Genomic DNA, 16445 nt, shown 5'->3' with positions numbered 1-16445 from the left:
TGGATAAAACATAGGAATTTAATTAATTGAAACTTAAAAAGGTACCCGGGTACCGCGTCGGACACACAACGGTTAAAAAGGGACTGTTGAAGCATTACCATGTTTTTGTTTTTCAAATAAATATGTTTTTAGTCACATTGATTATGAAAAAAAATCAGGACAATCCTGTGTCATTTGTTGCTACACAGTAATGTACATGGCAAAAATGTAGTCAAATCAACTATCTGTACAATGCATAAACTCTTGATTGAAGCGCCGTGTAATTTTCGCATTCTGCTGATATTAAAACATGCAGTCTGTTTTGTTTCATTTCGTGTACTTAAATAAACTGTATACTGAATTTAATTCGTTGAACTGTTTGCCTAATCAAACACTATTCCGAAGCATGGAAACAGTAAACATCACATCGGTACCTACAATTACACGTAGCCGAAATTACTCGGTTAGCATGTGTCACGCGAACTATTTGCCGATTCAGGTAGCTACAATATGTTTCATGGAACCTTGGCACAACTTTATAAAAACATCTGCCGGCACTACTACAGCGTCTCAACAATCACGCACACCGAGTCACGCAGATTGAATTATCACCACCCAAACACCTGAAATTGGTCAAAACTTAGAGAATCGACTGATTTCCCCTATATCCGCGCTAAATACTTATTTTTGCGCCATCATGGTTATATTTGCTATTCCCAGTTGATAATAAACACGAATTAACACTTCATCAAACTTTTGGGAATTTGCTTTCACCATGCCGGTGTGAATCTGCGATATAATCGCAACAAAGCGGATCTTAGTTTTATCACATCGGCAGGCAGGGCGAATCTATTTCGTGGTAATTTCCAGTGCAAAACCACTTAACCTTACAGCGCGGAAATCGTGCGTCACGCAGCCACAGCTATCGACGGCTTGTTTCGGGCTAGTTCCGCCCCATGCCAGCATGAATTTCTCATGGGGACTACAGGCTCGTTAGAAGAAAAAAAAAACAAGAAAATAACTACTATCGCCACCAGCAGCGCCGAAGTTCACAACGATCAGAGAGGTGTCAGTTCTATGCGCTGTTTTTATGGCCATGCTATTCACTGACTCTGTTGACCATGGTCAAGGCATTCCGGTGGCAATAGGCCAACTTTGTTGCACGGTTAAATAACATTTTGCACGGTCTAGTTTGAGAGCAGCGTTGACGAAAAAATACCTGAGTTGAACGAGTGTTTTCGCCGTCGTTGTGAAAGTAAATTGTGTCTAAATAAAAAACAGCAAACCGTTCCAAATCATTCAAATATTACTATTACTACGGCAGTCAGAACACAGAACAAACTCTTTGTATAATTTGCGGGACAAATGTTACAAGTTTTTTTTTTCCGAACTAAACAAGCTTCGAATGAAAAGAGATTTCCTGTAATGAACCTGGTGAAACATAAGACATTGCCAATCTGCCATCAAAAACCACTTTATTTGTTACACATTCTTTAGATGTTAGCGTTCCGTCGTACTACTACCTCAGATGGCGTCAACTAGCCACTCTTGATCGTTCCTCAGTGGCGTAGTAGCGGGGGGGGGTTTTGGGGACGAAACCCCCCCCCGAAATATTTTGGAGAAATTTGAGAAAATTGAATATGTTGAACAAAAAAATGCCTAATATTTTAAATTCACAAAGTTTCATTTGCAAAAGTTATCTTGTGAAAATATTTCCTTGTAGTGAAAATTGGCTGCAGACTCGATACCTTCCTTTCGGCACGTTGTGGAGGCTAGCTCAACCGCCGAGGACTATAACGAGTAGATCGCGGCGAAGCGAGGATCTAGGAGCTTAATGGTTCACGAAACGGATATCGGTACCGAGAGAAATTTCGCCACATTCTGTAGTCCTTGACTGACGGCGAACATGGACTGGAGAGTGTGAGAGAAGTATCCCCATAGAGACCCCCAGGCGATTCGCTACCGCATCGGCCAATGGAACCCTGCTGTAGTACGAAGAAAGACGGGCGGCAAGCTAAAGTGGAAGACGAACGCCTTTAACGAAAACCTCTTTGTTGAGTTACTTCGGCGAACAACGGAATCAAGTACGTTTATACGGCTGACGGTTAATAAGAAGGATTGCGACGGCTTGTGACGTTACAATGTCACGAAAACTAGGGCCATGCAGTAGACGGCGTGCAGTTTACTGGTTAAATGAGTAACTCAGTACGCTACACGCTGCTTGTCTTAGAGCCAGAAGGCGGGCTCAGAGCGCAAGATCGGAGACTGAAATAGGAGCGCATCTAGAAGGTAGGGACTCTTTAAAACGGGAGATCAAGCTTAGCAAGCCAATTGCCATAAGTATCTGTGCTGAGAAATAAACGTCAATCCCTGGGGGACGCGTACTGAGTCGTCATCACGAAGACGAGGGTTCGTCGACACCAGTTGAAACATGCCCGGGTAAGCTAAAGATAATCGTTGAGGGTCTCTTCCCGAATCACGATACAAATACCTGGTCACCGACACCGCACGTAACACAGTCGAGTGGCAAGTGACTAACGGCGAGCTCAAAGACACGTCGATGTGACTAAAATCAAAGAAAACTCCCGGTCCGGATGGAATACCAACCATGGCGGAAGTCACCGGGCCATTCAGCCTCGAATAGACCAATGCGCAGCGTGGCATAAAAGAATGTGGCATCCTGAAGAGCTACTTCCGGAGTAGAGCACTGCTATACCAGACGAACAAAAGGGCAGAAGGCGATGCGAGTCGCAGCGGGCGTTACTCAGGGCTCCATTCTCTGTCCAACACTTTGGAATGGGATGCACTGATAATATAAATTCGTGAATATAATGAATCATGTAATGCACGAATTCATGCGTCGTTTTCTGCAACGAAGTATTTTCGTGCCCTGTAAATAGTAAGTTTCGTTCATTTTATGAATAAGAATGGCCGTATGGTGAACGAAAGCTTTCGTAAATTTTACACATTTATGTATGTACACTGCACGAATGTTATCGTTGATAACGACATTATTTTTCGTGAATGAAATGAAATGTTTTTTTTTTTTATTTTAATAAACGTTTGTGTATATTACGAACGATTTCGTTGGTCGCACGAAATTTTTTCGTTTATCTTAGAAGTTTTCGTATTTATTAGCCTCTTATTGTTCTTTTGGGATCGATGTTTGACAAAATCGTTTTTTTTTGTTTAAAAAAATCGATGTTGCCAAATCGATTTTATTGTGGTACGAAGAAATGGCCGCTTGATGAACGAAAGTTTTCGTAAATTTTACTTATTTAGTTTACATTGCACGAAAGTTATCGACATTATTTTTCGTGAAAGAAACGAAATGTTTCGTTTATTTTAATAAACGTTTATGTATATTACAAACGATTTCGTTGGTCGCATTCGATCTTTTAGGATCGATGTTTGAATGCACCGATATTGCTCCGGCAGAGAAAAACTCAAAATTGTTCATACAAAATCAACGAGCAGTTCGCGACGGCTCAATCGATTCTGTACTGCTCCAGATTCTGAATCAACTGGAAGCGAAAGAGGTTCAAGGAATCTTCCTGCAACCGGCGGACACAGATACGACTACTAAATAGTCAGACAACAACAATTATCTGACGAATATCAACAATGGCTCCATATTGCTCTTTTGACGTGGACTGTTTGATGAATGGTGCTCGTAAATATTATAAAGATATTCGTATATAACAGCGAACGACTCGTTTGCTGAATGAAGCTTTTTCGTAATAAGCCAACGAAAGTCATTTCGTGGTTTTCACGAAAAACTCGCAATAAAAAATAAAAGTGTTTCGATAGAACTACGAACAATTCATCATATGTAGGAAAAATTCGTATATTTTATGAAAGTTGTTTCTACGAAATTAATTCCTAGCGATTTACGAATATATTCTATCAGTGTGGGGTCTTAACACTGCGGCTGCCCAGGAAAGTGAAAATCGTTGGTTTCGTAGACGATGTGTCAATAACGGTGAGACACTTGAAGAAATGGAGGTGTCGGTGACAGAGACAATATATGCGATCGAGAGCTGGATGAACGGGTCAGGCTGCAAATAGCTCACTACAAGACGGATTTGTTGTTGGACAGCTACTGCAAAGCGGTTCAGCGGATACAGATCACCATCGAAGGGCATGTGAATGCATCGAAGCGTGCACTGAAGCAATTGGGAGTGATAATCGACGACTGATTGAGCTTAAACAACCACGTTGATTACACATGCGAAATGTCGGGTCTTTATCTAGTGTTTCGTCATCGATACTGCGATATGGGGCTCCTGCTTGGGGTGCGGCGCTGAAAACCAAGTGAAACCGCGAAAAGCTGAACAGGACTCTTCGACTGCTGGTCGTACGAGTTGCGATTGCGTACCGGAGGCAGTATGCCTTGACGCCGAGATGATTCCCATCTGCATTGCCCTGACGGAGGATATCAAGTGCTACAATCGATGAAACGTCAGAAACGTGAGGAAGATGATGAGAATCGATTCGATGGTGACGTAGCAGCAGGAATGGGATAATACGGAGAAAGGAAAGTGGACCAACCGGCTCATCCAATCCAATTGACGTGGGTCAATAGAAAGCACGGAGAGATAACCTTCCACCTGAAACAGCTCCTACCGAGCCACAGATGCTTAAGGAGTATCTTCATCGGTTTGGGTACGCAACGTCAACACTGTGCCGGGAGTGTGAGAACGTCGAGGAGACACCGGAGCGTCTTTGAATGTCCGGGGTTTGAAGTCTTTGAATGTCCGAGCAGAGTCTTTGAATGTCCGAGGTTTGAAGGGACGTGCAGGGAGCTACTTAAAACGGGAGGACCGGACATCAACCCGGATAATGTAGCCTACAGAATTACATGCGACGTAAGGACGTGGAACGCAGTAAACAGAGATATGATGTAGATCAGTGATTCTCAACCTGGGGTCCGCGGGCCCCTAGGGGGCCGCGAAGTCATTGCTGGGAGTCCGCGAAGAGAAATATATTTTCCGAGTGCATATTGAATTTCAAATCTTGTTTCCTAACAAATTGAAAATAACATATTGATAGCATACAAAATTTATGTTTATCTGTGGGGGTCCACAGCAACCCAGTGTGATATCTAAAGGGTCCGTGGTAAGAAAAAGGTTGAGAACCGCTGATGTAGATCGACACCGTCTTACAGCGGAATGGACATCGAACAACGGTTTCGGGAGAGCAATCACCGCCAGGGAACTCTCCGCAGGTATAAGCTAGATCCACCGCCGAGGACTAGTCGAATAGACTGCAACAGAGCAGCGAGTATGAGTCGTCGAAACGCCAGCGAACCGGACGTCACGCTCCATGCGGATTCGCCCGACCGACCACGGCACCCCACCTGTTGTTCCGATAGAAAATAGCGAAAACCAAAGAAGAATCGATATTGGGAAAACTTTTTTCGCCAGGGAGCTCTCCGTTAGCGTAAGCTAGATTCACCGCTGGGGACTAGACTGAGTAGACAGCGACGAGACACCACTAGTCGCGGGTCATCGGCGCACCAGTGCATCAGATACCCTGCTTCACCAGAATCGCCGAACTGACCTCGGCATCTAGCTGATTAGCTCGATCTCGGGAGAACTTCTCTCGCCGGGGAATTCTCTGTCGGAGTAGGTCAGGTCCATCGTCGGGGACTAGACCGAGTTGTTCGCGAACAAGTCGAGGACTGAATGGACCATCAAGGAAGTAGTGATAAATGGCCCAAGAAGAGAACTAAATGGCTTAAAGGAGTTGCGGTGCTAAATGGCACCGGTTACGGAGTCAAAGGGATCAAGAAGTTGTGGTACTGAAACCAAATAAGAATCGGTATCGGGAGAACTTTTTTCGTCTGGGACCTCTCCGTCAGCTTACAGTCAGATTCATCGCCGGGAACGAGACCGCGTGGACCGCGACGATACACCACCAGTCGCGCCTGGGATCCAGCAAACCGGATGCCCTACTCTACCGGAATCGCCGAACTGACCGCAGCACCTGGCTGGTTGGCTCGAACTTCTCTCGCCGGGGAACTTTTCGTCGGAGTAGGCTAGATCTAGCGTCGAAAACTAGACCGAGTAGTTCGCGAACCAGTCGGAAGCTCAACGAGGAAGTGGTACTGAATGGCACAAGGGAACTGAAGGGCTCAGTAAATTAGACAGTCTGAAGTTTGCCGCCCAGATTGTCCTCGTAGAGGAAGAGCATTTATTCTATACCAACAGCTAGCTTTCCTACCTTGACTACCCAAACCCGTTCCCTGAGTTGTTGGTTTTTGAACATTTTTTTCTCCTACTCAGAATATTTTTGAACATTTTTTCAAATATATAAAAAAATTTCATATCCCCCCCCGAAAAATTTTCTTACTACGCCACTGTCGTTCCTAAAATAGAAACTAACTACAAAGTAATTGCCCTCCGTATAGACGATAGTTAAGCAAGAAGTCATTCAGTAGAGGAAAAAAACAAATAAGAAATCGTTCCTGAAATAATAGAAAAAGCTAGTAAAAGCACCGTGCTTACCGGTTTGGCTTGCCTCCGTCCTGTCGCCATCGCCGGTGTTGAGTTGTGGTTTGCACTTCATTGGACCGGCGAAGGTCTCTCGCTGAAATCGAGACATCTCTGGAAAGGAAACTTGTCTTATTAAAAATAGGCAAATGAAACCGACAGCTGTGCGTACCTATATAGTGTGGAGGTTAATGGCAGTGAAATTTATGTACCTTTTCGGTTTTTCGTTTCTCTGTCTCTTTCCTCACCGGAACACGACATGCCCACGAGCGACCATAACCTCAATGTTAATCGAAGCGTAACTGGCTAGTCGGTCGGTCAGTATCTCACGTTTTTTGCCAAGCAGAAACAAGTAATCGGATGAACAGTTATTTAAATTGTGGCTGGATCTAGTTTCCATCGTAAGCAGCTCTGGGATATCCTGAAAAGTAAATTTACTAAGGCCCAATAAGTAACCGTTGATGTCATTAACTGAAACAAAATGCAAAACTTAACCCTCGAATTAAAAATTACTTCCATATCAACTTTTGAATAGGGCTAATAAGATTTGTAAACAAACTTTTGTTTTGCTGATTTCTCTTAATTCATCATAATTACAACCCAGAAAACATTTGAAATTGATTCTACCAAGGGTAAAGATGTCGAATCATATGTATTTTTCATGAAATTCAACGCGGCAGCGGAATAATGATCGAAATAAGTTTGTTTACAAAATCTCTTTAGCCCTTTTGAATAATTTTTGAGATAATTTTATTAGATTCAAAATATTTTTGTTGGGGTCCAAATTATAAAAAAATGACTGCTAAACTCATTGTATTTTTGCCGGAAGCAAAGCGAATTTTCGCAAAAAATGGATGAAAACGTCAATCTTCCAAACATTTATACTAATATGCGTACAAGAGTTGATTATCACCTAGCTTCGATTTTTCAAAATATTTTGAACATCTACAATTGTCATTGCGAACAAAGCGTACCTCGAAACACCCCTGATAATGACGTAGCTTCACGAAAACCTCCCTAAAGCTTGTAAGTCAATGTAAGTAGGAGTTAGTCCACTACTCGGGTTCTTGTTTGCCCGGCGTACCCTTCTTTTCAGGGCGGCCTAGGTGCCTATACCGGAATTTCGGATTTTCGTTACACAACAAACAAAACGGAAAAAAACAAATTAAATTTGCCGACTTTATATTTTCTCTACTTCACTGCTGGTGAGTCACTGCTGCGGACGGAAAGGCGGGCGATTTCGTCCGATCGGCCGGGACTACAACGGCCGAGTTCTCCTTGTTTTCGTTGGCTGCTCCGGCAGCGGTCCTTAACAATTCTCTAGGGAGGTGAGCTTTGCTCCTTTGTCGGAACCTCCCTAGCGTCGGTGGTGACGAATCACCGGATTCTTTGCTCCCCACAAAGAATCCCGGAAGACACCGCAGTGTTCTTCCCAGGGGGAGCCGTTGTCCTCCCTGCATCACCCTCCTTGGCTATTAGCTGGGAAGGAGAGCAAGGCTCGTTCGGCTTATCCTTCCCAGCGAGGGCGGATTGGTGCGTCTGGATCCTTTGCGGTTAGCCGGGGAAGCGAAAATTCCTTGATGATTAGCTTCCCCCGACGGCGTTCCAGCACCACAAAATAAACAAGCGCCCAAACCACGGGCCGGCACTTTACGACGGATAACTTTCCGTCACACACGCGCACTTCGCACTACGGCTATTGTGGCTGGAAACTGTCCCGAGCTGGTGTAACGGGGTCGTCTGTATTTTCCCGTGGTCTGTCCCTATCTATCTTATCGATGGCCAGGGATGCCAGGTGATATTCTGAAAAATCTGTGCGCGGCCCATTTAAAAATCTGTGTCTATCTGTGTCACGGAAAACGTACAAATTTGGTTGAAAACAAGATGTGGTGACCTTTTTTTTTGGTTTTCGCGCGAGTCAAAAATGAAGCGCAAGGTAAAAAATTGAGAAATCTGTGCTAATCTGTGCATTCTAGAAGAAAGCTGTGCAATCTGTGCTTTAAAACAGAAAACAGTGGAAATCTGTGCACTTTTTGCAATCTGTGCAGCATATTGAAAATCTGTGAAACACAGATAAATCTGTGCACTTGGCATCCCTGTCGATGGCAGCCTTCATCACTCCACAAAACAAACACCAAAAAAAACGCACCGCCGCATAGCTGTCATCGCTATAGCACAGCATAGTCAGACCACTTTTGCAGCGAAAGGAGAGCGGTAACCTAACTAAACCCTATGCTATTTATTTACAAATACACAACAAAAATTACTACACCTATCTGGACTAATGACAACGTTCATGGACTATTATTTAAACGAAATTTACATCAAAAACATGAACGAGCATAATGAACAGCGGTGAGTTATGTTGCAATAACAATACACTTTACGGAGAGAATACGCACAAATAGGTATATTTCCACCCAGTGCTAAATTGTTACCCTGGCGGGTTACAAGCTGTATAAGTTGTACTGTTCGAAAATCAGCAAAGAATGTTCCAGTGTTATTATAATTAGTTGGAAAGCTTAAAAAATAAAAAAAACGCAAAGATCTAGGTATCATTTTGTCAGACAAATAAAATGCCTAATGACTACGTCTATTCGGATAAAGTACACCTTTAAACTGGCATTTTTTGCCTCTCACTGACTTAGACAAATTCCTTGTTCCATTCCGAGAAAAGCAGATTCCCGTAAAATTAACCCTAGAACTGTTTTGTTGGGTACATTTGTACCCCAGAGCTATTTGCAATCCCTGCAAACTTTATCATAAATCAATTTGGTTATTGAATTTCCATTAAAGCAGGTGCAACCTATTTGTTTCACTTGACCAACCTAGCAGTGCCCGCTTAAAGTTTGGGGTACAAATGTACCCCACAAAACTGTTTACGTTAGATTTTGTGTTATGTGTATATAATTCGGAAAATTTATTATATCTTTTTCTATAAGGAAAATATCGATACATAGTAAGCGAGAAACTTGCTTTAAATTGTATATGCTTCAACACTGCTGAACAATAGAATCTGTTATTTGATGTAATAAAGCTTCTATAGCAAAGTAACTAGAAAAGGCGCTTGGAGCGTTATCATACTTTATGGTTTTGAGGACAAAAGAGACAAAGCTCATTCGTGAGAATGATTTGTATATAATATGTATTACGCACCACTCAATTCCTCATCTTCTGCAGCCCAGGCTCTGGAACGTACAGTGCACTGGCCTGTCCCTTCGACGCCTTCCTGTTTTAACTTCGTTACTGTATCTTGCTGTATATTTACTGTTTGTATTGGCGTTTGTTTTTCAAACAAGCATCGTAATAAATACACTTTTTTGTCGGTTTTTTAATTATTTACTATTTGTTCAAAAGGCAATTTAATAATCTTTTCAACACCGTATAGATTGTCAAATCGGTTAGAAACTTCCAAAGTTATACCAATATTAAGGAAAAAGCGGATTTTGACGTATTTTAAAGACCTGTTTAAAAAAAATGAAATATTGCATAATAAAATTTACAAAACGCAAATATTTTTGAAAGGCTGCTTTGCTTGGCTTATTTTTGCATAAAACTATCCAATTTAATTATAAATTCAATAAAAACTAGGCATATTAGAGCGATTTTGGCTTTGGGGTACAAATGTACCCCACAAAACCGTTTACGTATAGAAAAAGTCACAAAACCGTTGTAGGGTTAATATAAATTAAGGTCATCCTAGCTTCCATAATGGAGTCGGTATTTTTAGGAAAATCATAGAAAACAAATTAAGAGAACAAACTAGCACAAGTCCAAGTACAAGTGTTAATTGAATCACATTCATTAAAAGGTCATCCTGATGAGAAGCATTGTTTCGCAGTCGTTGGCCAGTTGATTAAAATCCAGTATCTTACCGCAGCTTTTCAAGGGTTGATACCCCAGGCTCAATCTTTCCTCTTCTCAATGTTCGTTAATCATGATATACTGACAGCAAAGCTTGATAAGCTAGGCTTCGAACCTACCTTGAACACCGTGAAATCGTTGTTCAAATTGGCGATATTGTTTCAGAATGCTTTTGCCACATTTCCAGAGTTCCTCAAGGTAGTACGCTAGGTCCACTGCTTTTTTCACTGTTCGTGAACGATGCAGTTTTCGTTCTAAGGCGTGGAGGAAAGTTGTTTTTTTGCCGACAACTTAAGAATTTCTCTTGTTATACGGAATGAAGCTGATGTCCGTAAGTTACAGCATCTTATCGACACCTTTTATTGCTGGTGTGTAAGAAACATGATAGTCCTTAGTGTTGCCAAATGTTTTGTCATTAGCTATTATCGCACGAGAAGTGCTTACCTTCAGCTATAACATCGCAGGAACTCAGCTACAACGCGTTGAACACGTGAACGATCTAGGAGTCATGTTTGATGGAAGGCTAACGTATACTCATCACGTCTCTGTGACCATCGACAAAGCCTATCGATTGCTGGGTTTTATTTTCAAAATTTTCAACGAATTTCGGGATCCTCTGTGTTTTAAGACTCTTTATTGCTCACTGGTACGTCCGCAGTTGGAATTTGCAAACGTCATCTGGTGCCATTATCAAGCTACGCGGAGCCATAGGATTGAAGCAGTCCAGCGTAAATTCGTACGATATGCGTTACGTCAATTGCCGTGGAATGATGCGTTAAACCTGCCACTGTACGAGGACCGTTGTCGTCTTTTAGGACTTAATACTTTAACACATCGGAGACACGCAGCGTAGGCTACCTTCGTGTCAAATTAGCCTCTACGCGCCTACCCGTACCCTTCGCCCTCGAGCTCTGCTGCATTCTGAAATGCGCAGCACTAACTAGGCTACCAACAGTCCAATTTTCGACTTCGTTATGAATTCTTTACAGTTTCGTCATCGTGTATTGTCACTAGCTTAATTATGTTTAGTTTAGTTTAGTTCATTTAGACAAATTGTCAGTTGAATTTTATAATACACTAGCTAATACTCACCGCGCGTTGCTGCGACTTTCAACGAAATAGGAGGAAAACACAATTTGTTCCGAAGCGCCATCTGGCGGGCAGATAATCCCCAACCAATACCACACAAACACGCTCCAGAACAAACGCCTTACTGCAATCGGTTGAGCCGTTTGGGAGTCTATAAATCATATACATACAAACTTTGACTTTTATATATATAGATAGATATACAAATCTTATGTATGGAGAACCAAAAATCCGGATACGCAATTGCATTACTGCATGGTAGTTACATATCAAATGATATGCAGCTCCGTTAACGAATTCACAAAGATCAACGAGTAATGCTCAGCACGCTGAATAATGCCATGTAATAATGTCCGGTCAGTGCCCTGATTAGAATACTGTAATTGTGCTTGAAAAAATGCAACAAATTCCATGTACGTTTAGTACATCTCGCATTGGCTGCTGCTTTAGGCTGGAGACTGATGTCTCGGGTAGCCAAGCACAGAAACTCAGGTTTACTTTTTGGATTTAGTGTAGCGTATTTGATACTTGGTCTTTGTATCATTTATTGAAGCTTTTTCAAAATGCAGTCGATGGGCGAAACACACATAAACATAGATCAAAGGGAAATAATTTTGGCCAGCATTTTGCACTTGTTACCACATAGTATGCTGGGGTGGCATTTCGCATCTCGATTCGAGTGACTGGAAACATTTTTTCTAGTACTCAATAGGGGTGAGCACTTTGAAATAAAATCGATGTTGTCAACCATCGATCCAAAAAGATCCGATGTAATTTTTCCTTTTATGTACAAAAAAAATTAACCTTTCTAAAAATATTCATACGATATAAAACAATTGATAAAAGAACGAGTCATTTCGTTTCATTCACGAAAAATAGTTTGGATATCGATGACAACTTTCATGCACCGTACGGACCAATCAACGTCAGATTTACAAATAAAATTTTAGTTCAATCCCAATTTTTTGTAGCTAAAAATAGTTGCATTTTCGCATGAAAAAGTTGCATTTTCGCATGAGCTTGCCGGAAAAATTGAGAATTTTTTTTTACAACTTCTATATTCTGCAAATATTATAAAAAATTGTTTAAAAGTTGGATCAATTCTTTTTGCTTATTTTTTCTTTAAATGATAATAATCATGTTAAACATATTGTGTAAAAATTTTGCAGTGGATCTTAAAATGATTTACAAGACATTACAACTATACCATTAAAAGGGGCAGTTTTGTATTAAACGCCATGTATTGATCAGCTTTAATTGAAATATCTCGTAAAGCAATAAAGTTCTCAATATAATTATAAATGTTGTCATAAAACTTTTTAGTCCAAGCTTGTTTTTTTTTAAATTTTAACATTTGCAGCATTCATAACATAAATAACAAAAAAACTATATCAGATTTTTATTGGAGAGCTCATGCGAAAACGCACTTTTTATTATTTAATACATTTTTCCGTACAACGAAGAGTTTCCGAGTTATCAGTGGTTGAAAAATGGTCCAATTCGTAAAATTAAAAAAAAAACTCATAACTTAAAAAAAAAATCTCATATACAGCCAAAACAAAAAATAGATGTTAATTATTTTGTGCTAAGAATGCAAGAATTTTTTTTGGAAGGATTTAAAATTGTGGTTGTAAATCTGCCGTGGAATGACCCGTACATTAAATATGTAGCATTACTCAACTTTTCGTTCATTAAGATGCCATTTTTCAGTTCGTGAAATAAACCAAACCAACTATTTACTATGCAAGAATATGCTTCGTTGCAGAAAACAAGTAATGATTTCGTTCATTGTATGATAATTTTCAATCCACCTAAGAATTTTTTTCAGTGTAAACAAAATTTCACTTTGTTTTGTTTTTTTTCGCGTCAAATTCACAGAGTAAAAATAGTGGTAGTGGTAAAGAAATTGACCCAAACATGTTCATAATTTGTTCACTTCACTCACCCTCACCTCTAAGAGAACAAACTAGCACAATTAAATTTCGAAGCCGCTTTTATATTAGCTTCAAAATTTTTGGAAAATATTCATAGCGAACAAACTGCCCTTTTCAATAAAAATGGCTAATTTTGTATTAAAATTTTTGTTTTCAGCGTTTTTTTCAGGAAACTTGCTTCCAAAAGCAACAATTTTTTCAGCAATTGATGGCGCAAAAATCAAAAAACTAGTTCGTTAAAATAGCCATTTTTAGTTGGAATAGTCAAGACAAAAATTCGTTTTTGTGTTTGTGGAGTTTTCCGTGTACTTGTTAATTAATTATTTTGTTAAAGATATAGCACACAACTAGAAGCAGGGAGAACACAATTAAAATGAAGATTATAAAGTTTAGTGCTTCCAGAAATTGTAGATGGCATAATTTTTAATCGGTTGATGCATTCAAATTTGTTAGCAATCCAATTTGATTCAAAGTTCTTTGCTATATAAAATAATATTATGTATTTTCATGCATTTAATACAAATGACGATATAACACCTAATTCTGTTTATATCCGTTGGTGTATAAAACGCACATTATGGCATTGAATTCAAGGCTACATTCTTGTGATATTGAAAACCATTGAGGTATAGCCGGAAACAAATGCATCAATTCGAATATAAAATTGTGTAAATCACCACTTTGAAATCAAGAATGAATGATACATCTATCGAATGGCGATTAGACAAGTCAAGGTGTCTTCACTTTGCTCCATCGATTTGTTTTAACACTTTTTATTATTACTTGGTGTAGGATAATTAACTATCAGAAGTTAGTATTACTTTTTACAAAAAAGTATGTTCCTGATAGTGAAAATAGATATAAAATAAAGTAGCTCAAAGTACGCGGGAACTTTTTACACCTTTTGGTGATTTTATATCCTCTAAGTATTCTGATTGTTAACCAATTTAAAAAATGACATGAAATAAATACACAAATCATAATCTCGAACGATAGTCGATAGCAATAAAACTATCGAGCAAATACGTTCGACTCGAGTCGCTTTCGAGTTCGATTGTTTTGGTTCCATAATGCCAACACTTCCATAATGCCAACATCTAGTACTTCTTCGATCGAACTCGAACGAAAATTTACTTTCGAGACCGGTTCGAAAAACATAATGCGAAACAAGGTCGATTCGATAGAATTTTGATCGAATCGAGATGCGTAATGCCACCCCTGGTCAATGGCTTCAGATGGACGGAATGGAGTAAATATGAGTTCAATACCTAGAATGCTGGCGTTTTGTACATTTTTTCAAGTTTATTATCAGCACACAAACTGCACAATAGACAGTAGATTTATTAAAAGTATACATCATCGCTTTTTGCAATGCTTGTAAACAGTTATCATAAGTCATAAAAATAAACCTGGATGATAACTAGAGCAACCTTTCAATTGACCGCGAATGCGTCTTTCAATTCATTTATCCATAGAGAACAGCGATCGAATACCCTCGAGATGGATGTCTGTTCTCTGTGATTGATACGTATCACCACGTACACTTATTTGCGCCTTTTAAATTATGTATCTCGTATACTGCCTATAATCGTAACTCAGTCTCATGTAAATAGCGAATTCCATAGAACATGGGATTGACTTGCGATTAAGGGAAGTATACTCGCAATTTGTGACTGTACCTCACACGTCACAATATCTCACTAAATGACTCATTTGCATTGCATTCGTTTAGCATTAACCTTTTTTCTCTCCTCCAATCTACTTACAGATTACCTTTCTCTTTTGGATCGACAGACGAACGCTAATTAAATTTCATGTGCGTCTCTTTGAATGTACGTCGTTTAGGACATACTGCTGTCGCAATTAGCCCCGTTCAAGAACCCACATTGCGGCTGAGCAGTAATTTCATACTAAACGTATGCGCAATCCTTTTTGGACAGAATAGACGCCAAGTCGACGGAAGGTCGAATTGATTAAAGAATAAAGATATATGAATTGTTTTGATCCGCTAATGAAGAATTGAGAAGAAAAAATCAGCAAAGAAAAGATTGTTAAATGAGCTTACATCTTCCCAGAACTGAACGACGATTATGTAGATTAGGTGATATGACGCATTGCAGACAGTTCAATAAATAGAGTGATGAGCTTTACTAACGATATTTCGTATGTTTCTACTATACCTACAAGTACGAATGGATTGACAATATTTCGACTACTGTTTCGTTGCTTTTACGGCTATACCAAACGATATTGAATTGATATAGGGCAGTGTTTAGCGGGGTACATTAGTCTCTTTCTCTATTTATATGTAGGTTATGTTTCCAGTTAAAAGATCACGAGAGTTTTGAGCATTTAATTACACTACTGTTGGAACAGTTTCAACAATACTACATATAATAATCGAATCCGTCCATATTATGCAAAACAGTAATTCTAGCGTATACTTTACGAACGGTTAGCTTAGTATAAGCAGTAAGATATTTAAGTCATTAATATTTCCTATTTTGTAATTTACAAACGATTGTGAAATAACTACTATTTAGTAAACAACTATTAAAGGAAGCGAATCGTCCGCATTTTTATTCTTATTGCAAAAGAAAATCCTTAGTCAATAATTGTTTAGTGCCGCCATTTGGTTTGTAATTTTATAACTATTTTATCTTCCATCTGCATAAGACTTAATGTTTATAAAATCAGTCCTAAAACGTGTTGTTCAATACCTTAATGGAAAATGCAAGAAAAAATCTAACAACGTTATAAGATATTCTTTTGTCCTACTGATTACATCAGTAAGTTTTTGCCTTACCCACACCACCCTGTTATCGATAGCTATTAAATTTCTAATCAGTCTCCTATTCTCGATCGAACCCATTGCCCTTCCACCCCGTTCGACTATACATACCTACACTACGTTTTTTTATGTTGCGACACACGTGCCCTGATAGTCATTCCATTGTTCTAATCCACATGCGGCTATATTAGGACGTGTGTAGAATTAGTGGTTATAAATGTTCTATTTTTATTCATAACTCATACCCTTTAAACGAACGATTTGCGATCATGATTAGAGCTTTATTACCGTAAC

The 16445-nt window shown here is 39.6% G+C and overlaps 1 protein-coding gene across 1 annotated transcript in view; it reads left to right on the top strand.

The window, feature by feature from the left end:
- LOC131678733 (clavesin-2-like) overlaps positions 1-15938 on the top strand; it is an 89620-nt gene extending 73682 nt beyond the window's left edge. The window contains exon 4 of the mRNA XM_058959017.1: positions 15129-15938. The gene's annotated coding sequence lies outside the window, so the exon portion shown is untranslated. The remainder of the gene's footprint in view (positions 1-15128) is intronic.
- The last annotated feature ends 507 nt before the right edge of the window (positions 15939-16445 follow it).

The sequence above is a fragment of the Topomyia yanbarensis genome, chromosome 2 (genome assembly GCF_030247195.1).
Source record: "Topomyia yanbarensis strain Yona2022 chromosome 2, ASM3024719v1, whole genome shotgun sequence".
Lineage (NCBI taxonomy): Eukaryota > Metazoa > Arthropoda > Insecta > Diptera > Culicidae > Topomyia > Topomyia yanbarensis.
Note: the sequence above shows the minus strand (reverse complement) of the source record. Positions and strands in the feature narration are given on the sequence as shown.